This window comes from Notolabrus celidotus, chromosome 3, assembly GCF_009762535.1.
Source record: "Notolabrus celidotus isolate fNotCel1 chromosome 3, fNotCel1.pri, whole genome shotgun sequence".
NCBI lineage: Eukaryota > Metazoa > Chordata > Actinopteri > Labriformes > Labridae > Notolabrus > Notolabrus celidotus.
The window spans coordinates 21,452,237-21,474,075 of NC_048274.1; the positions used below are offsets into that span (position 1 = coordinate 21,452,237).

The 21,839-nt window shown below is 43.6% G+C and overlaps 1 protein-coding gene across 2 annotated transcripts in view; it reads right to left on the reverse strand.

Annotated features, from left to right (window-relative positions):
- Window positions 1-21,839, reverse strand: part of gse1 (Gse1 coiled-coil protein) — a 206,324-nt gene that overhangs the window by 35,740 nt on the left and 148,745 nt on the right. The window contains exon 1 of one of the 2 annotated variants that reach the window (XM_034679729.1): window positions 12,113-12,404. The exons of the other annotated variant lie outside the window; for it this stretch is intronic. The gene's annotated coding sequence lies outside the window, so the exon portion shown is untranslated. Of the gene's footprint in view, window positions 1-12,112; window positions 12,405-21,839 lie in introns of those variants that run through there. 2 annotated transcript variants of the gene reach the window in all.

The window sequence follows — 21,839 nt, forward strand, 5'->3', positions numbered from 1 at the left end:
ATGTGTGTTCGTGCATGGGATGATCTCAAAGCAGGACTCCAACAAAACAAAGCAAAAGAAGAAAATGTGGGTCAATGGAGGGAGCACAAGTCCAACCTAAAGTAACCATATTTGCTCATACAAATGAATGCAGGGCGGGCTTCAACATAAACTAAACAAACAGACGTATGTCATGATCCCTCACTTAACAACACGTATAAAACTGTGTATGCACATACTCGTACAGACAGTATCCAGGAGCACAGCAGGATAAACCTGCTCTGGTAGTTTCAGGTTTGTTTGACTTCTGAGATGAGATGTCAGAGCAATCTACCCTAAGGCACTGTAGAACGGATGTGTACGTGTGTGTCAGTGTGTGTGTTTGCACATGCACGCACACCTGCATGTGCACGCCTGAACACTTGCATGCCATCTCTTTTACTTCCTACCAAAGAGAAAACCCTGATATCAGAGGAACTCTGAAACAGGAGCGCTGTGGCTGCAGAGCCGCAGAATCAAAGGCAACAATTTCACTGAAGAAAGACAGAGAGAGAAGAGAGAAGAGAGGAAGAGAGGAGGAGGAGAGGGAGACAAAGGAAGAGGGGAAAAGAGGACAGGGTAAAAGAGACAGAGAGAGAAGAAGAGAGAGAGAGAGAGAGCAAGAGATCAATCAAAGAGCTGTAGGAGAGAGACAGGGAGTATTGCCTGTCTCTGAGCTGTCATTATACAGAAGGCCTCCATTATGGAGCTACAGCAGAGAACAGAGTACATCTCCTCCTGACCTGGCTCCCTGTCACTGTCTTCAACACACATGCACACACTTGCATACACATCAACACACAATCACACAAACACCTCTGTGCATAGAGCAAAGAGAGCAGTCTTCCTGTCTCTTACCTGGCGTGGCTTTAAATGATACTGTTGTGTATGTGAGTGTGCATGTGTGCACACACACCTTATTATTCATCGCTCACCTCCTACTCCTCTTCTTCTGTACAACCCCCCCTTCCCGGTCCGCCTGCCAGCCGCTTGCAACAAAAACACAGAGATTTCAAAAGACCAGCCGGCATCTCTCTCCCTCTCTTCACCTTCCTCTCTTTTATTCTGCAAAACACACGCACACCTACACGCACACACACACAAAACAGATTGTGTCTTGAGGGTAGGCACGAGCTGAGATGATTTTCTCTCCTCTCCTCCTCCTCCCTGCATCCGACTCACCCACCCCGACAGCGCCATTTCCTCTGTCTGTTAATTACACAGCGGCTGTGGTAGGGGTTGCTGGGGTTGTGTGTGTGTGTGTGTGTGTGTGTGTGTGTGTGTGTGTGTGTGTGTGTGGGTGTGTGTGTGTGTGTGTGTATGTGTGTGCGTATCATTTGGGGAGTGTGTGGCTGTGTTCTCAGAGACACCAGCGTGGGTGTATGACAGAACAGTCTGGTTACGCTTCACAACACTGGATAGAGAGTGTGAGCACACACATATAGACACACACACACACACACACACACACACACACACACACACACACACACACACACACACACACACACACACACACACACACACACACACACACACACACACACACACACACACAGGATTCTTGTGTGCGTGTGTGTGTGAGTGAGTGTGTGAGTGTGTGTGTGTGTGTGTGTGTCTCTGGCTCTTTGTGGTCTGTGCCCCAGGAGTCAAGCTGCTGTCTGTGTGGCTGTGCCCTCTGTAGCCTTTCACTGAAGGGGACACAGCCCTTCTGCTCCCCTGATGAGAGGGGCCAGCTTCAGCCCTTATTCAGCTGTAAGACTGACTCATCATCATCATCATCATCATCATCATCATCATCATCATCATCATCATCATCATCATCATCACTACCACCAGGTCCTGTCAACCCTGCCTTTTAACCAACCTCACCTGCTAAAGAGAGACAGGAAAAGCTTGATGTGCAAATATGGCAGAAGCTGCAGATCACACATGAACTCTGGATTCACAGATTGTATCTATTGAAGGAAAAACTGACCACCGAATATTTCAATAATCCATCATCGTGTCTGGGATTTTTAAGGCACAATGTCAATCATTTGCTGGTTCCAGCGACTTTGATGGAATTCGATTCGTCAAAGAATTTGCTGCTGAGTGTCCTTTTTTAAAATCAAGTCTAAAGATTTCAAACTGTTTTAAAAAGTTGAATGTGGCAATAGATGAAAGAAAGATAACACCTTGAGCGCTCCCAAATCATGATGCATTTTCACAACTGTCTGAGACTTCATAGACCACAATAAATCCATCAGCTGATCTCCAGAAAACAAATCATCAACTATTCTGATAATCATTACATTTGTTCTCAATGTTTTCAAGGATAAACATCCACTACAGAGTAGTTGCAGCTTTTTACATGGACTTTTCCATTATGGAAACTGGTCTTTGGGTTTTCACCTGTAGTTTTGGCAATAGATGCAGTTTACCAGATGTAACTTTGAAAACTTGATTAGCATCATCTAAAACTTTCTGACAAGTTGAAAAATGAATCATATAATAGATGGTAGAGTATCTGCTAACAAATTTCATCTCCGGTTTCCACCATACTGAACGTGAAACACAATTAAAACCAGCACATAAACAAAGAGCTGCCATGAGGCTAGCATGATGTCTACACACGCACACGCACATGCACACACACGCACACACACACACACACACACACACACACACACACACACACACACACACACACACACACACACACACACACACACACACACACACACACACACACACACACACACAGCCTACCTGCCATACACTCCTGAATAAACTGTATTGTTCTTCCCTGTATAGCTCTCAGTGTTTGCATGTAACATCTTTCAACTTTCTCCCTTCTTTTCTCTTCCTCCCCTCCTCTGGAGATGAGTACTGTTTTTGCTGGCTCCCCCCACACACACACTCCTCACTTCATCCTCTGTTCAACCTCACTCGCCCCTCCATTCTCTCTTTCTCTCTCTCTCTCCCTGTGATGTACTCTGCTGGGCTGTGGTTGGCTAATTAGCACTCCAAGTGCTCTGCATGGGCCCTGACTCCCAAGCGGCTCCACCACACAAGCTTAGACCCACATACACACACTTACACACACATACACACACTTGCACACACATACACACACATACAGTATACGCAGAACCCACTTGGCTTTCCATAGCAGGGTCTGGTTGCAGAGTTGCCCTGTAGTAATCTTGTAATTGGTATAATTGGTGTATGTCGCTGCTCTTGCATGTGTGTGTGTGTGTGTTTCTGAATGTGTGTATGCTGTGTGGTCTGATTGGTAGACCTCTTCCCCCTAGGTGAGCTGGAGGCAAGCTGTCGTCGCCATGGTCACCACACATGTTGATGAGTGGCCACAAAAGGTGCATTTCGACCAAGAGTTCCAGGGTCTTTTTGTCCCCAGAACTACCTTCCCTGAAATTAAAGGTTCCTGTGCCCCCATTGTTGTCTTCGTTTCGACCGCGGGCTGAAGTCCCGAGTAGATTGTGCAAATCCGGCCAGTGACATATGGAGAAAAAAAATTATATTAAATAATATTTTGAAATCTTAATTAAAAACTAAGCTAGTATGCATTCCCAGGAACTCCCTCTGTGTTTCAACAACTGTGTAAACTCCACAAACACTGTTACATTCAACCAGAAGTTCCAGGACCATTGAAAAGTATTACCCGCCAAGCAGGGGCTTTTCCGGGGGGAGATTATCTACCCCTGAACTAAATTTAGACCCTGGTTCCTCCGGTTGAAACGCATGTAGTTCAGGGGTAAAGTCCCTAGTTCCGGGGTAAAGTTCCTGTGGTCGAAAAACGCCTAAAGCCAGGGTCTCTAATGGACACAGAGACAAGACCTGCAGAGTCCTTCATTTTTCAATTCCAGCATTTATTTGAAGAGAAGACTCTCATCTTAAAGTGTCAGTGTTCAACATTTTTCATGGTCCTGTCCAACCACATTATTTCCTGATGGATCTTATTCTATCTGGACGATCTTACATTTGAAGCAGGGTTACAACCACTTTAAGGCATAGGTGTTTGGTTGTCAGCCAGACCAGTGGAATGTGTGCGACCCTCCAGACACAGGCCCACAATGAATGTGCTCAGCTGACAATTGTAGGACACATTCTTAGAAAAGCAGAAGTCTTCATGATTACACAGTTATCATATGAAGTCCACATGACTTCAACTTAAAGTATTCAAAATGACGAGTCAGGGAATAAGCTCACACTGAGTAGGAGAGAGATAACTTGCAACTTTTTGGATGATCATTCCGTATCAGATTTAACATTCTTCTTTTGATGGCAAAAATGAGTTTGAAAGACAACCGTTTTCAAATGGCCTACTTTAAATCATTACCACCAGATGAACTGAGAGAGAGATAGTGCTTTTTTGATAGTCCTGCCAAAGAAGATGCAGTTTTCATGTAAAAATTCTAATCCTGATCAGCAGAATCACCGTCAACTTTATAAAGATCATGTAATCAGACTTCCTTTTTATCCAACATGTGAAAGATAAACGTTAGCTTTATTGTGGCATATGTCTGTGTATTTACTCTATCAATGCACTGAGTTACAGTACATGTTGTCAGCAGCAGGGCAGAGAGGAAGCACATATGGTCGATGTGAAACTGAGAGAAGAAACAACATGTGGAAGATGTGAAATTAATAGAAAAACACCACAGTGCTAAAAATGACTACCCTTTACAAATGTCAATACCAGCGAGAAAAAAGAGAAGAAGAACAAGTCTCGCTGGTGACTTGGACTTGCAAGAAAGCACGTTTAACGCGACAACTGTGGCCTCAGACGACACAGGCATGCAGCTCTGTCCACGAGCTGATTAAGAAACACTCGGCCGCAAAAACCCGCTGCACATCTCCAGGCTCATATCTGACCTTGCTCTCATACACAAGGAGTCATGTTAACAAACAGACACACACAATATGACAGTCAGCTGATATAGCAGATATCTAATAGAGGGAGAGAGAGAGAGAGAGAGAGAGAGAGAGACAGAGAGAGAGAGAGAGAGAGAGAGAGAGAGAGAGAGAGAGAGAGAGAGAGAGAGAGGCAAACAGGCAGACATGTTGAAGAGAGATAGAAGCAGACACAGTCGGAGGGAAAAGAGAGAGATGATGATGTGATAGCAATAGAAAAGGCCCTTTGTTGTAGAGTAGCCTTTAGCACAATGCTGGGTTATCCTGTGAGAGGGTGACTGCAGAAAGCACAGAGGCAAGACGAACACACACAGACACGCTCACTGTACGACCAAAAAATGCTGAATGAAAGAAGCACTATTTGGTGAGGGCAATAGTCAAGTATGGTCAGTATGAGTGTGTGCATGACTCGCTTATCTTCTGCTCTCATGTTGCCTGTGTTGTGTTTGTTTGGCCAATGCTTATCAGGCCCTGCGGGTATAACAACGACAGAAGCAAACATCAGCAACACAAACACACACATAATCTTAAGATATCTAGAAGGTCTGGTGAATGTAGCAAGACTGGCTTCTTTTTTTTTTTTGTGAGTCTGAGAATGAAAATGTTTTCTTTCCAGTTCCTCTCTGATAATTCAATTAAAGCTGCAGATTGAGCTTTCAAACAAAGTTAACATTGTGAGAAGGTTGCTGGTAATGACTCCACTGTTGAGCACTGTGCTTGGTGCTGCTGCTGTCTACATGAAATCACGACGCATATGGAAGCAGCATGTGTCCAATGAAGTTCAGAACAGAGGGTCTGAAGCATGAGATCTACAGCCACACAGACAGAGAAGTATGACTACTTATCTCCACTGACCTGCATTGTGAGACACTGTTCAGGCACATACGCACAATGCTTGAGTTTGGTCAGTACAGAGAAATTGTAGTGATAACAGTGTGGTAAGACTGGGGAGCTGAGAATAGAACATAACTGAATAGAGCCCGAAAGAATAGAGCCCAATAGACTGGAATATAGAACAATAGAATGGAATGATGTTTAAGATGTTTAAGAAATCAGATATGTGATTTGCACACCTTGTTCTATGGCAGGGGTTCCCAAAGTGTGGGTTGGGACACCCAGGGGGGGTCGCAAGACACCAATTGGGGATGTGTCTTGAAAATTGAGATGTCTTCCAGAATGTTTTTTTTTGGTAAGTTATCTAAAAATAGTACATTTTACCCATGATAGTAAAAATATCCACAAAAATAGTAGCTAACTTTGAAATACAACCTTTAAAATAGATTAAGTAATGAGTTTTCTCCCTTTCTTTTTGCAAGATGACTCCTAAGTTTAGGGTTAGTGAACAGTTAATTATCAAAAGCGTCAGTAGCAGTACAGGAAACACAGCCACATGCTCATACAGGTATGCTAATTTTCTGCAGACCAGCTAAATTAAGCCACTTTGAGGAACAGTGGGGGTCACAAGTCTTTGGCACCTATATTTTGGGGGTCATGGGCTGAAAAGTTTTGGAACACCTGCTCTATGGTAGTACTAAACCTAACAATGACTGTTTTGTTTTTAAGAAGTTATACTGGAAGGACTTCTATTTTGATCTGTGTGTCAGCACAGGAATATATCCTCATATGTATATATTATATATACATTAAGTTATCAATTATCACAGGAGCTCTATATGGTGGCATTTTCTTCATCATTGATTGGGTACTGCATCCTATTATACTGTATCATATCAGATATTGTATCACACAGTATCAAATTATGAATTACCCAGCAATTCTCACCCTCACTGTTTTTATACTAAAATATGCACTGTAATGCCACAAAGGTAAAACAAAATAACAAATAAACAATATAAAAGCTTCACTCACAAGTTTATGATAATTCTTTGCTCATCAGGTAAAATCACTTGAGGCAAATAAAATGAAGAAAGTTTGTACTAAAATGTTCTCTGTTAGTTAAGGTGAAGAGATCAGCTTAATGTTCATGTCATGTCCCACACTGAGGGGTATAAGAGTGTCAGGTTTAATTAAACACTTAATTACATTTTTATAAACCTCTCCTTCACACACATAACTACAACCTAGCTAGCGTAGGAGCCTACCAGCTAACTAACCAGCGAGCTTGCTCGCTGGCCATTACATCTGTTGTCGTTTTTGTGTTTGAATGTTTCCATATAATCTCTAATCAAGATCCTCTCCAGGTCCATGGCTTTCTTCCTGCTTTAGAGAGGAAACCATGAACACACAGATTAAAGTAGATCTCCTCTCACCACTTCATGAAAACTTTGTGCAGAACAATCATCAAAGCTTCAAAGCAAACGCCTACTCTCTTCTATTTGTGTATCATGCAGGAGGATTAGTGGCAAGTTAATTATCCTGTTCCTGAAGAGTGATGGGGAGAATCAGGTGACAAGGCACCTGTTTAACATCTGCTGGCCACACCCATACACATGCACACGTAACGTTATAAAGGAAGATACGACGTTGGATTAGAGTGACATGTTTGTATATCTACAGTGAATTTGCAAAAACATACCCGTTTCATGTAACCGAGTAAACGTAGATGAAAGCTGTCACTGTGTTTATGAATGGTACAGTTTTACTGTAGCTTCAGTTGGAGACCCACTAATCGTGCTGTCAGCATACAGCTCTAGCTACTAAAGGAGACCAGTGTGGCGTAGAGTTTTAATACATGTACAACTAGTTCATGCCAAGCAGTAAAGTAATATCTCTCTCGTGTTAGAGTGCGTGCCAGGCAATATGACGAGCAAATGAGCACCACACCCTGTAACATCTTTGAAAGCATGTAGCACCCTCACTACCCCCTCACATGCACAGCACAATACCTGGTGGTGACAAATTAAGTGCTGTTTAACAGCAACGCTGGGTGACACGGGGATATGCGTCTGTACACTGGCCAAGCTTACAGAGCAGGTTAGGCTTGCTCTCACGCACAAAGTAAACACAACAGAGCGAAAGTGATGAGTAGTTTTATCTTTGAGACACACAGCTAACACATGAAAACAGAATACAAGGAAGTTTTAGTAATTCCTCACATCTTGAGATTTCTTTCCATCTAGCCATTTCTTTCCATCTGTCTTCCTTTCAGATAAACACTTTACAACGTGTTTGTTCAGCTGTCTTCACTGGTCATCACATTTACAGCTTATCTTTACTACCTGTTTGTACACCCAGCAGGAGATGCTTAGACACACGCTCTATCACTCACACTTATTCACTCAGTCCCAAAGGGAAAATCCGTCTAACATTACCCACCACCACCAACACCACCACCAAAGCAAAATCTTGTAGAAATACCAAGAGATTTCGGGCTTGGAAAACAGAGAAAAAAGATCAAGATAGAGAGAAGCCGACTGTGATGGAAAGACAGCGGTGGTAGGAGAACTGGAGACATGTTGATCGAGGGAAACCTTTATTTGCTAAACATCCTACAGTGTTTCTCTTCCATCACATGGGCAGACCACACAGCAACCCTGCCCTCACACACAAAGACAGCGGTGTGTGCACCCACATTTTCATACCACCTCAGGACATTGTTGTAATGCTAGTCAAATCAAAGCCTCGCCCAGTCAAACACATCCCATTCTCTCTAATAGAGAACTGTGAAATCCCATGCAAAGGCCTTCCTACAGTCTGAGCCATTCAGACTATCAATGGGGGCTGTTGATAAGGAAATGCAAAGTGGGTCACCTTTAACTCCAGGCTCCTTGTGTAAACAGTATGGGGAGCTGCTTGGGACTCTCCTAATCACTCTCTAAACAGAGCCAGGTGCTGTTGCCACAGACAAACTGTCACCAACACTCTGCTCCACACAGCTGCTGTCTAGCCCCCAGACACTCGCAGCACTGCAGGCTACCGCTGCATGACAAACAGCACAACGACACCTGAACACATGCCAACCTAGCATAGGCACCGCTATCACGGTATGGAAGGGTTAGGTGACTTCGAAATAGCAGATCACAAGCGGGAAAAAATTCTGCTCCTCAGAGTGAGATTTGCATAAGTAATCTTACAACAGTCTTATCATGTGTGGAACCATCAGACAGAAGGATAAATCCAGCTGAAGCTAACTCACTTATTATGACATCTGCCAAGGAGGTTAAGTTTTTTCCAGTATCTTAATTTGTTTTCCTGTAAATAAGACTGAAAAAAAAATCCTTCAAGAGATTCAATGTTTTAATGAGGGACTAAAAAAAACAGCTCCTGGACATATCTGTATACATATTTTCGCTTCAATGGTTCTGAGTCCAAATGATTGCAGGGTCAATCATTTAAGACAAATTAAAATGTAGTAAGTGCCAAAGCATTTTGGAAAACTCCTCACTTTAGTGGCTGTTAATTCTGTTGAACTGTGCCAGGGGAAGTGGATGTCTGCCAGGTGGAGGAGTTAACGAAACTGCATAGGAGTACTTCAAAGTAAGCACAGACGTCACCACATCGTCCTTTAGAGGGATACCAACAAACAGCAATATTCTATACAAGGGTGTCTGGTGAAATAGAGACACTGTGAGCATGGCAAAGAGAGCAGGCAGACACTTTAATTTCTTAAGCACAACAATTACTTGTTATTAGGTTAACTCTGCTGGACAATTGACAAAGGGTGGGCTACCAACAATGGCAGTGAACTTGTGCTCCAACTTAAACACACTGCAAGCAGTGGACTCAGTTTTCAGAGTCAGCAGATTCAACTATCAATACCAGTTAATTCAGGTCGTGTCGGAAGTTGTCCCACGTCAATATGAGCACACAGACAGAGCCAAACGTTACACGTGAAGACCAAAAATTTCACCTGCTTTGATGCTACTTCAACATGCCTTCTTTGCAGTTTTAGTTTGAGTTAACATCTATGCCATCGTGAGTCAAAATCAGAGCGAAACGGCAATCCTCCTAAACCGAGAAACGCCTCACGGAGAAAATAAAAGCCGTCAAGAGTGATGTGTGACACCACAACTGGGGACTCATACACTAACATAAAAGCAGGCGACATGACACACAAAATATGATCACTTTAACTTTCTGACTTATCAGCTAGAATAAAAGTCACACAGGACAGCAACTACTGATTCATGTACAGTATCATGTTGTTGATTCAGAATGGTTTAGAAGCATTGATTTAAGATCAGTGATGAGATGAACCAGTGACAGTCGGCTTACTGGAGTCAGCCAGTCAGTCAGGCTGACACTGTGTTTTTGTGAAGTTTATCCTGTATGAAAGAGTAAACAGTTCAGCAGTGACATTGGCTGTCATCAGCTGTCGAGGTGATGCTTTAAAGCCACAGCAGAAGATACTTCACTAATGGGAGTAGAAACCGTATGATAGCACATATATCCACCACGGCTTAATCTGGATCAAGATTTTCATCAAAATATACATAATGATTGACATCCATAGGACAAATATGCCATATGTTAGAGTTTTCATTCATTGAGCGCACAGGCTTTAAACTGAACACAGAATCCTCACACCCCCTTTTGACCCCTTGCACCTTACTGATACACATCTGACCACATGTTTATCATTTCAATATAGAATATATATTCATTCATATATAGAATGAATGTATGTTCATTTTATATACATAGGCTACATAATAAAGCATCACTTTCAAGATGTGTGTTATTTGGAACTACGGGAGGCTTAACTTTGACTCTTCAGGTACAGTGAAGGATGAAATATGCTCTTACAATGACATGAGCAATGACTGCAGAATGATCTGATGTGCCCCTCTCTTTCATCATGTTTCAAAGTGTCATTCTGACTACGGCTCTGCTGTGAGACATTTTGGGGTCTTTGTGTGAGAAGCCAGGTTGTAATCCATGTAAGTGACAGAAAGAAATAATGAGTTGTATACAACAGTATTGCTCAAAAGAACACACACCTCTAACACAGCAGACAGATGCCTGTGTAATGAATGACCTGTCTCCAGCACCAGTTAGTCGCTGTGTAGCACCCCAGCAGGACAGTCTGACCATAAAAACCAGGAGGCTCTAATTCCCTGCTGCTCATGAAGCTTTATGGCTAACCTTATCAGCAGCAGCTAAAACACACAACATGCTCCTTCTGGCTGCAGATAAACCCAACCCGCAGCAGCACCGTGTTCACTGAAGCCTGTTGCTTCACGGCTGTGTTTGCAGACCGTGTTTTAAACCCGAGAGGTGAGTGTGATGAGTGGTGGTGTGTGCGTGTGTGTGTGTGTGTGTGTGTGTGTGTGTGTGTGTCTGTGTGTGTGTGTGTGTGTGTGTGTGTGTGTGTGTGTGTGTGTGTGTGTGTGTGTGTGTTCTCCACAGAAACAGCTGTTGTGCGCGCCTGCAGTTCAAGAGAAGTGAAGGAGCGCGTGGGAAGTGATTCAACACGGTCCACCTGCCACGCGCACGCGTACAACACACACATACAGGGTCAGATCCTTCACCCCCAGAGCACCAAATGGCCAACATGTGTCACTATCGCAGTCACAGGCGCGTCTCTACTGAGAAAATACTGCTTTCAAAGACTGACTTTTCTGCTCTGTGGGAGCTGCTCAGACCAGACGCTCTTCAATAATTCTAAATGGAGTCAGCATGACTGGAAACTACGAATTACCACCCAAGTAAAGCCAATAACACTATTTTATATAAAAGGGCCTACGGTGAGCGTAAATGGCTTAGGCAGAAACCCGCTGGCTGTGCTTTACATAATAATCACAACAGCGCGCCGGTAACAATGTTAAAGAAGTTAATTTAAGGGGGTGGGGGTCGCCCGCTATCCCTTTCAGTCAGTTTGTCTAATCTTCATTTTAAAGCATTGTTTTAAAATCGTTAACTAACACCATTTAAATACTTCAAAATCACATCTCATCGCCTCCTGCGCGCACCGGAGCGGCTCTTTCTTTCTCTGGGGTTTTCTCTCTCTCTTCTGTTGCCCTGACCCTCCATATCTTGTCTTTCTTGTCCCTCTCTCAAAAGCACGCGCACACACACAAAGCACGCACGCACAACCGCGTGCATAGCCCACACAAGGGCTCGTCACCGACCTTCGAAAAAAGATAGATCATCCGTTTCCTCGATATCGTAATGACTTCCTCAACAAAAAAAAAACCCTCGCCGTATGCTCGCTCGTTTACACAAACAACCTCCGGGTTTAAAAAGCAGAACTACAAATTTACACACAATCACTCACCGCAAACAAGTATGGGCTAATCCAGTGCTTCTAAATGAGTAAATTTCTCCCTCCGTTAGCGGGGAAAGCGAGGGTCCATCCCTCCGTCGAGAACAGAGACTCTGCACTTTTGTTGTCACGCAGGAAGCTCCGACGCCGAGCGAGGCCACAGGGACGGAGCGGAGCGCAGCAGAGCCGGGGAGAGGTGGAGAGAGGCAGGCGGCCGGCTGCTGGAAGCCGGGAGGTGGGGCTTCCTCTCCGGCGGGGGCCGGACAGAAACACAGACAAGCCTGAAGGGGCGGGGGGTAGAAGCACCTGCTCCCCCCCGACGTCACGCCTCCAGTCCACAGGGCTGACCCCGCATTGTCCCCCCAATGAGATAAATAATGTCCCGTGCGTCCCCAAACAGGATAGAGTATAGCCTATCACTTCCTGTTCATTAAAAAATATAACAATTCAGACGCTATCTTAAGTCTTCCAAATCTTATGCAAAATAAAAGAAGACAAAACAAATACCGATTCACCCATCCATATTAAAGGACATGAACGAGCATATATTTAATATTAATGCTTTCAGTGACATGATTGCGTAATTATGGGGGTTTGTTTCATTAAATGTTAACAAAAGGTATATTTTCTTCATGGATTTGTTTTCTGTGCAATGTAATGGTCTGAAATGCCCTTTTATGGTTGATGAGGAAGTTTCCGGACGATAATAAAGCATTAATGTATTAATTGTTTTCTGCAGAATTTAAAATTGTCAACACAAAATACAAGGCACACTTTAAAAAAAAATCCTTATCTTCTGACAGTCACTATATGTTAACACTACAGTATTTTAGCTTTTTTCTTGTGTATACATTAACCTTGTTGTGCAATATTTTCTTATTTCTCTTTTATTTCTGCATAAGATTCATTTCCTAAGAGTCATATGATTTAATAAGAAACGTAATGATTACAATTTGCAATAACCAATAGATATTAAGGAATAAGTCACGCTTGTTTTACTGGCAGCTAATAATGCATTATACAGTAGGTAAATAAAGAGAAGATGTAGTTCCATTAAATGTCCACAAGGGGACAGCCACCCACCAAAAGCTTGCAGAAGCCTCAGCTGACAGCCTCCTCTCCTGTCTGGCTTATCAATGGTTTTACTGTGGATTAGATACCAGCGACTGCATCAAAGCCACTCTTGTAAGCAGTAAAGACGGGGTGTTCTCCAAAAAGCCAAGGATGAAAATAAGGATTAGGCAGGTGATGGCTGGGGAAGAAGTGGGATGAGGCCCCTTTCACATTGTGCTGTAAACTGCTAATTGCTGTGATGCACTGGATCAAACACAAGCCTAATTATGTATTGTGTGTGTATCCTGCCACAGCCCACTTCTCCATGCTGACAGAAGGTGGAGCGGAGCAGAGAGAAGAAACACTAACCAGCGCACACAGCAGTCCCCTTCAGGCAGCTTGATATAGTATACGTGTGTGTGGATGCATTCAGGCACTGCGTGGTAAAGCCTGCGTGTCTTGTCTTTCATCCAAGTGATAGTGTATCCCTCACCTCTACTTGACCTGTGAGGGAGTGAGAGAAAGCAGGTAGATGAGGGATCCTGACTAACGATGCAGCAGAGAGACCTCAGCCTTTGATCCGCCTGCTGTCTGTACACATGCTGCCCCTGGGACACCCAGAGAGCCCCCTTCTGTTCCATTAGTCAAATAATCACACATTTGGGTATTAACATGTCTTAGCTGACTCAAAATTTCTTAGTCAATTAGTCATGTTTAATGGTCTTTTTATCACTAATCACTAATGAGCTATTAGTCTTATTCATTTCTGGTGATTAGTCATTGCTATTAGGGATTAGCAGTGACGAGAAATTGCAGTCACACCTCTGGCATCACAATAATATTAAGAGGACAAAACAATGTTTTGGTCTTTTACAGGCACAAGAAAAACTAGATTTTAAATTAAATTAACTCACGAATGTGTCAAAAAGACAAAAACACAAGCCTTAGGAGGCGTACACATGCCTAAAAAGACATGCATCAACACATGTGCTCATAAATGCAGTGCTTACTGTGCCATGCCCTGCATAGATATCAAAGATTGAGCTTTGCTGCGTCATTTATTTGATACCTGGTAATTTTGTAAATATAGCTTTAAAATCCTTGCCGGCTTCAACATCTGACATTTGCACTGTGAATCTCCCACAACGGGCCGTAACTTAATTACTATTCAACATCTTAACCACAGGTGCACTCCTGTCCACCTATGGGCAGCCTCAGCATCTTCCTCCTCCCCTCCTTCTGTCCTCTTCCACCAGCCTTCCTCCTTCTTTTTTGACACTGAACACCCCACATTCCCACCATCTCTCATTGATTTGACTACTTGCCATTTCACATCCTCGTTCTTAACACCGCCTCCTCCTCTTTATCTCTGCAGCCTTCACCTCCCTCTGCACCACCTCTCTCTCTCTCCCTCTCTCTCTCTCACTCGCCCCCATCTCTTTCCCTCTCTTTCTCTCTCTCTCTCAGCAGCAGACCTGGCCTTAGGCATCGTTAGCTTAATTTAATAAAGGGGCTTAAGCTTTTGAGAGGCTTTTGAAGGATCTGACTGCTGTTACATTCATTACAATCTATCAGCCACTGGAGACACAGCCTTGTTGCATGGCTGAGAGAGAGAAAGAGAGACAGAGAGAGAGAAAGTGTGTGTGTATGTTAGCAAAAGTGCTTCCAATACTTGACGCTATGATTGAATCACACACCTTGTAAACTCACAACTCCTGCTCATTGTAAAGACAGTATAGCGAGGGGTTACATGTACAATAGGTTATGAATCTTTATCAGATGTATAGTATGTGTGTTTTAGCATACACATGTTGTGCACACCTGTAAGCTCATTGAGGGTCTGGTGGATGAATTGTCCAGTACAGTGAAAGCATACACACTTTCCTCCCCCTCGGCATCTTAAAAAGAATGTCTCTTTCACTTCTTATAACTTGTTCAGTCCTCTCCAGGACAAAACTCCCCTCAACTCCTGCCTCGACTCCATTATGTGGACGATGAGTGGCAGCGCTTTTAGCCTTTGCCATTGGAAAACACTCTGGAGGAGGAGGATGGGTTAGAAAACACTTCAGCCCCCCTTGTGGTCATCCTGCACACACCCCCATTCACTCTGAGTCTCATATCCATACTCACTGTGGCGTCCCTTTATACCACCATTAAAAAACAGAAAACCAGGAACCGTACTATGCACAGTATATATTCATGTGCATGAGTGAGTGACAGCTGCAGGGTATATGCTATATCTCTAGGGTGTGTGTTCCACATCCTTCACAGGCAGATATTAAATTAAGGCGTGAGAGGTAATTAACATGCAGATCAGATGCCCCACAGATGACTGAGAAGAATCTACAAAGTGACAGGTGGGATGGATGGAAAGACAGGGGGATAAAAGACAAGAAAAGCGATGCCCTGCAATCATATTTTACCTTTCTGACTGACATACTGTCATCATTGTGTTACCACAGAGCTGTGCACAGATAGCTTACAATTCCAGTGTAGCACAGTGTTACAATACAAGAACAATATACGCACCATGCTACAGCTAATGTTTTTTTTATTTGTTTCTTAATTTGGGGATGCATGGATCAGGGGCCTTATAATGTGGAGTTGGCATGTTCTCCCTGTGGACGGCTGAGTTCTCTCCAGCTTCCTCCTGCCTGCCCAGAGACATGCTCGCTAGGTTATTTGTGATTCTAAATTGCCCTCAGGTGTGAGTGCTACTAACATTTTGTCTGTACATGTCAGCCCTGTGATTGACTGGCAGCCTGTCCAGGGAGTACCCAGCCTCTCATCCAAGGATAGCTGGGATTGGTTCAACCCCCTTCTGTGACTCTGAACAGGACAGGGGGTATACATAACGGATAGATGGTTAAAAGATTCTTGATTCAGTGACAAGCAAAACAATTGTCAAACATTTTTGATTGCCTTTACGAATATATAAAACTTAATTTCAATACCGGTTGCTCTGCAGATGACTACATTTTAAGATTAATCAGTTGTGCCCAGGACCAATCACAAGGCACTCCAACCTCCCTCAGCCAATTAGAAAAGTGGAGACTTTTTTCAGGCCCATGTGTGCTAGAGTAAACTTTAAGGAGATTAGATAAGGGTCACACAGTAATCTCTTTTATATTTACTTTACCCTGCTGTAAATATGCTGCTTATCTGCCACTGTCTTTATTACATACACACACAGCACCGTGTGGCCTTCCAGTGAAAACAGACATAAAGCCTCAGAGGAGAACAAGGAAACACATGTGAAGGGAAAAAGGAGAGATGTGGAGGAGATATGGGCTAAAACAGGGAGTTGGTCTGTGAATTGAGCACGCCTGGCTGTGTTCCCGTCCTATGATCCAAGATTGTGTGAGGGTGAGTGTGTGCGAGCAACAGGGGAGTGTGGTGAGGCCTATTAACAGACGTAGTGGTAATAGGCAGGGGGAGCCAGGATGTGTCTGAGCCACTGACCTGCCCATTAGCTCTCTCCACTCCGCTAAGCCCTCACATCGATCACCCAGCCACACATCATTGATCTGGAAAACCAAGCACGAGCGCACTACTTAGACATACCCCCCCCGTCTCTCTCGGTCTCACTGTTAGCGCGCGTGTGTGGGAGGGGGGATGGTAAACGTGTGTGTTTTATCTGTATGAATGTTAGACAGGCCCTGAGGTCTGAGTGGACACACGCATCCACAGACACCCTTCATTACACATACAAAAGGGCAGAGGAATTTAAAAGCCTGCTGTTATATCATGCCTCCCATTATTCAAATGTATTCCAACCTTCCCACCTCTCTGCTGTGACATAATTAACAATGTACACTCCTCTATTAGCCACACTGGCGGTGGCTAATTGTTAGCTGTCAGTGTAAATGTTTAGAGCACGTAGACACCCTTAACCCTCTTTGTGCTTTGCCCATGTGTATTCCCTCATTCACAGACAATCACAAAACAAATACTTACCTGTTCAAGTGTGTGAATTAGCACCTCTGGGTTTACTGTGTTCATTTTCTAATTCTAAACTTTGACCTGGTTGCAGGTCCTGCTCTAACTGCAGTGTTTAGTTAAGAGTTGAATCCCTGCGGGCAATCTGAGCTGCTAATTAGATCAAATTGTTCCCTCCTCACTCTCATATGAAGCTCCATTGCTCAGTCCCCTAAATACAGCAGCAGAGGGGGAAAAACAACTATTAGAGGAAAGAGGAGATGCAATGGGAGGTTAGAAAAATGGCAATTTTACTGTCTTGCTTACAGCAGAATGGGGAGTAATAAAGGGAGGAGAAAGAGTGCAGAGGGAGGAAGGATACAAATAAGAGTCAGATTTATCGTGAGCACACATACATGGAATCTGACTTGGGTTATTTGCCGAAAAAAAAAGAGAGCAGGGAAAGTTTGGAGCAGTACAGATGGAGACATCAATCAGCAGCAGATGTGACTGTATGTCTCTGTAAAGAGTGGAGGAAAACTAAACATGAGAGATGGAGCAGGTACACAGAACAGAGCGAGGGAGTCTGAGCTGTTTTTACATATACGCAAACACACTTATCTGTGTTGTCTGTAAATTCTTGCAAACACGTTCTAACACAAAGCACGAAAATTACTCTGCTGAGGACGTAATACGAGACTTAGAAAGCAAACAGAGCAATTAGACATGAAACAGCTCTTAATTCAGAAATCCTTGTTGTAAACATGGACTTCAATGTTTCACTGAGTTTGAAAGTGTGCGCTGATATCTTCTGATATCTTCAAGAGTATAAAAGAAATCCACTGGACATGTACAAGAAAAGTCAGTGTTTGCTGAACTACGATGACAACTTTGATCTAATAACGATCTAATAGCTTGTGTATCACTTTTATAAAAACCTAACCCATAAAAAACGGGATATTTGCCATCATTCCGCCCTCTCCCACATATCCTCATCCTCACACCCATCCTCCAAACCCCCACCCGCACATATACCCTCAAACAGATGGCACATTGGCTGTGATAGCCAAACCAATTATTTACCTAATTATGACTTACCACTTAACAGATAATCTCCCACTGCAATTGGTAGGTATTAAAATAGGGGTGATTAAGGGGGTTATGCAAATCTGAACAAAATCATTACGCTTGCAGTGCAGTTAGCAGCTACCAACCAGCATGCAGACTGGAAAAGTCTGCACCAGAGTCCCCAACATGCAGAAGGCCGGGAATTTCAGTAGTGTTTCTCTGTTAGACATATGGTCATAAATGTGTATCATCATGCAAAGGGCAACAGATGTACAAGAAATGGACAGATACAGAGAGAGAGAGAGACTTAGCATCCACCAGTGTGAGTTCAAGCCCATGCTAATAGGGTAATTGCATTGATTTCCATTTAGCTGCTCTCTCTGATGTTATTTACAGCATTTAGCCCGACAAACAAGGCCTCTCTCTCTTCTCCCAGCTTGCTTTTAACCAGCCGTGACATGCTGTCAACCCCTTCTCCTCTACCCTCTGCCCCCCTCCAACCTTTTCACAACAGCCAAAACAGCCAAATACATTATTAGGCCATTAATAGCAGTCACGCTTACACATCCCTCCACCCCTCTTTCTCTCTCTCCTGATTCATTCCAGTGTTGCAGTCCCTCCCTCTCCTCCTCTCAGCTCCGCTGGCATGAGCACTGAGCTGCTTTGAAGTGGCCTTGTTTATTCAGCCAGCCTGAGATGTGCCTGTGTGTACTGGGGTGAGGGGTAGGAGGGTTTTGTTTCACTGGAGCAAATGTCAAGGCCCTTACAAGTGTTGAGGCCAGATTTTTCTCTTCATTCAAGGTGTTCTGGACATCAGTAGAGACCTCCATCAGGCTGAGGTGAGGGTCCTCTAACATGCAATGAATACGGTCACGAACTGGCTGTTTGGGGTGTGGCGTTCCCTTCACAAAGATTCTGACGTAGGCAGTGTTTGTGGGAAAAAATGAAGAAAAATATGGTGCTAGCCAAGGTGGTAATAGGTTTTTCAAAGATACATGCAAAAGCCACAAGAGAGCAGGGTATATCTTAAACAGATTGCATTCTTAAAAACTGTAAACGGTTCAGATTTGAGTGTGCAAAATCCGAGATCTGGATCCCACCTGTGAAATATGTGCTTTTGATGTCCTTGAATTAAATTCCCTCAGATAGTTTTTCTCTGCTGTCAATTATTTAGTGCATTCATCATGAATGTGCATGGGTCATGATGCTTGGGGGAGGTTTACAGGTGTTTAATTTAACAAATACTGAAGCTGGCAATCTTACATTTACAACAGATGAAGAAGTAAATACATTATAACCAGGAAAATCTGTAGACATGTTTTCCTTTCCACGTAAATATCTGTCATATCTCAGATCTTGCATTTGAAGAGAAACTTTACAAGAATCATTAGCAGAGACGATCTGTTTCAGCATATATGATCGGTTATTTATTTATTTAGATTGATTTTTGGACTCTTGGCCTTGATTGGTTGGTACAGCTTGATAGAGAGGGATAGAAAATGAATGAGGGGAGAGAGTGGGGGACATGCAAGGGCTGTTGCTTCTGTAATTGGAGCCCCTCGAAGCTGGGTCCCCCAAATCTCAGGAGTTTGGTGCAGGTAAAGAAGAGCAGATACATCCCTGAGGATCGCAGCTTTCAGAGCTTTCAGAGTCTAAGGAGGGAGGAGATCAAATATGTGGGGACAAGACCTTGGAGAGATTTGTAGGTGAGGGGAAGGATTTTGTAAACTCTATATAAACTGTACGTAAACAATATGGATAAGTGAGAGACAGCATTATATCTTTCTGGATAAAGGTTAATTTGGTTTAGTGGGTGAATAACAGTGAAGTGTGATGTAGTGTTTATGTGTAATAAAAACTAATTTCTCATGCAAAAAAAAGAAACTGTTAAAATGCACATGCACTACCTACAAATGCATGAAACATCCGTCTACCTCGAGCAGTGCTGTGACAGCAGACAGGTTAAATTAAATCAGCCTTTACATTAGAAGTCTGTCTTCTTTCACCCGTCTGTCTCACAACAATAGACGACATGAGAAAGCGTGAGAAAGAGTGTGTCAGTGATTAGCATGCAGCAGACAGCACGTCGTATTAGGGCTATATTAATGTGATGGTCACGTCCAGGACACAGACAGACTGCATTAAGCTCATCATCACTCCTCTGCACACATCAAGGACTCCGCCGAGACCTGCGACCTACCACGCTGGTTAAAGAGCAACAGGAGATGTGGGTGATCTCTGAGTCGAGTGCAGAGGGTTCACTTTCCAGCCTGTGGTGTGTATGGGTTAGTGCAGAGACATGGCGGGAGCTTGTTCTGTATCCATGAGCACAATGCGTGTAGGAGGCTTTTGTGTGTTCACAGAACATATGTGTCCTGTGTGCTATGTTTGTGACGAGCGTCCTCACATATGACTCATTTCATTCACATCCAAGGGCTGCGTGGGTGCTAAAGTGGCTCGGTGGTTAACACTGCAGAGACACTAGTGTGTGCAAGAGTGCGTGTTATACATACATACAAGTGTAACATATGCCTTTTGGGTTCAGCCCAAGTGCTCAGTGCCCACACGTTTTAACATCGCCACAATTAAAACTCATTAAGCAGCAACGTTAGCATCTTGCGGCCAAGGTAAGAGCCGCAGTTTTCAAGTAAATGTTGTGGTCTTCACAAAGGCAGGAAGAAAGCAAGGAGAGGGTCAGGGTTCATTGAGCTGAATATGTTGTTTGAGTGGTTGGAGGGTTTTCTGTCCATCAGTCTTTTCTCAGTAGTTTCACAAGGTGATGGTTGAAAGAAAGAAAGAAAAAACAGCCAACGCATTTTCTCTGAGCCCCCTTCCCTTCCTCCTTTTCCACCCCTGGTTTCATTTCATTGAATATTGATAGCCTATTAGTGGTGGAGCATCTAGCTCCCTGTCAAAGCAGCCATCTTCATCTCCCAGCTCTCTTTTCTGCCACCTGTGAGACATATTGAATTAACTTGGCTGATAAAGAGGTCTGCTATGGAAAAAAAAGCTCTAATGATGTCATTTGACTAAAGAAACACAATCACTGCACAGAGACATCCATCATCACGGCCTACAAGCTATGATGTGCTTTTATATGAAAAACGTGGCATGGTCTCTGTGAATCACTCCAAATTGAGATTATGATATACCCACCAGGTAAAGGTGTGTTTCTTCACTCTCTCTCCCTCCATTACTTTTTTTGTTATCCCTGCAGGTTCAAGCAGCTACAGCAAACGCCCTACAGTAAGACGATAAGGGAGGCTAAGGCGCTTCTATCCCTGCAGAACACGCACACTCACAGGGATAAGCTATGGACTACTCCGGATCCTGGAAACACACAAACACGAAGAAACAGACGTGACAAAGCAGAAGCTCTCATCTCACCGCTAAGCATGCAGGGAAAAGGAGGGAGGGATGACGAGGAGAGAATGAAAGGATTTAAGTCTTCATCTGAGGATGAACATGCTATCTCCTCCTTCCTGTTAGCACAGATTCCCTCGCTTCTCTTTACCTCTAATTGCCATTACAGCCCTCTTTCTGCAGCTCTGCCAGCCTGCCCTGCAAACACCCACCGTCTTTGGACAACTGGGTAACTGATGACTGTCGACGGGAAGCGCTTGCTCACACTCTTTACATTCCAAAGCAACATAAGCTATGGCTGTGGCTGCATTAGAAACACGTTCTCTTAGCCAAGCAC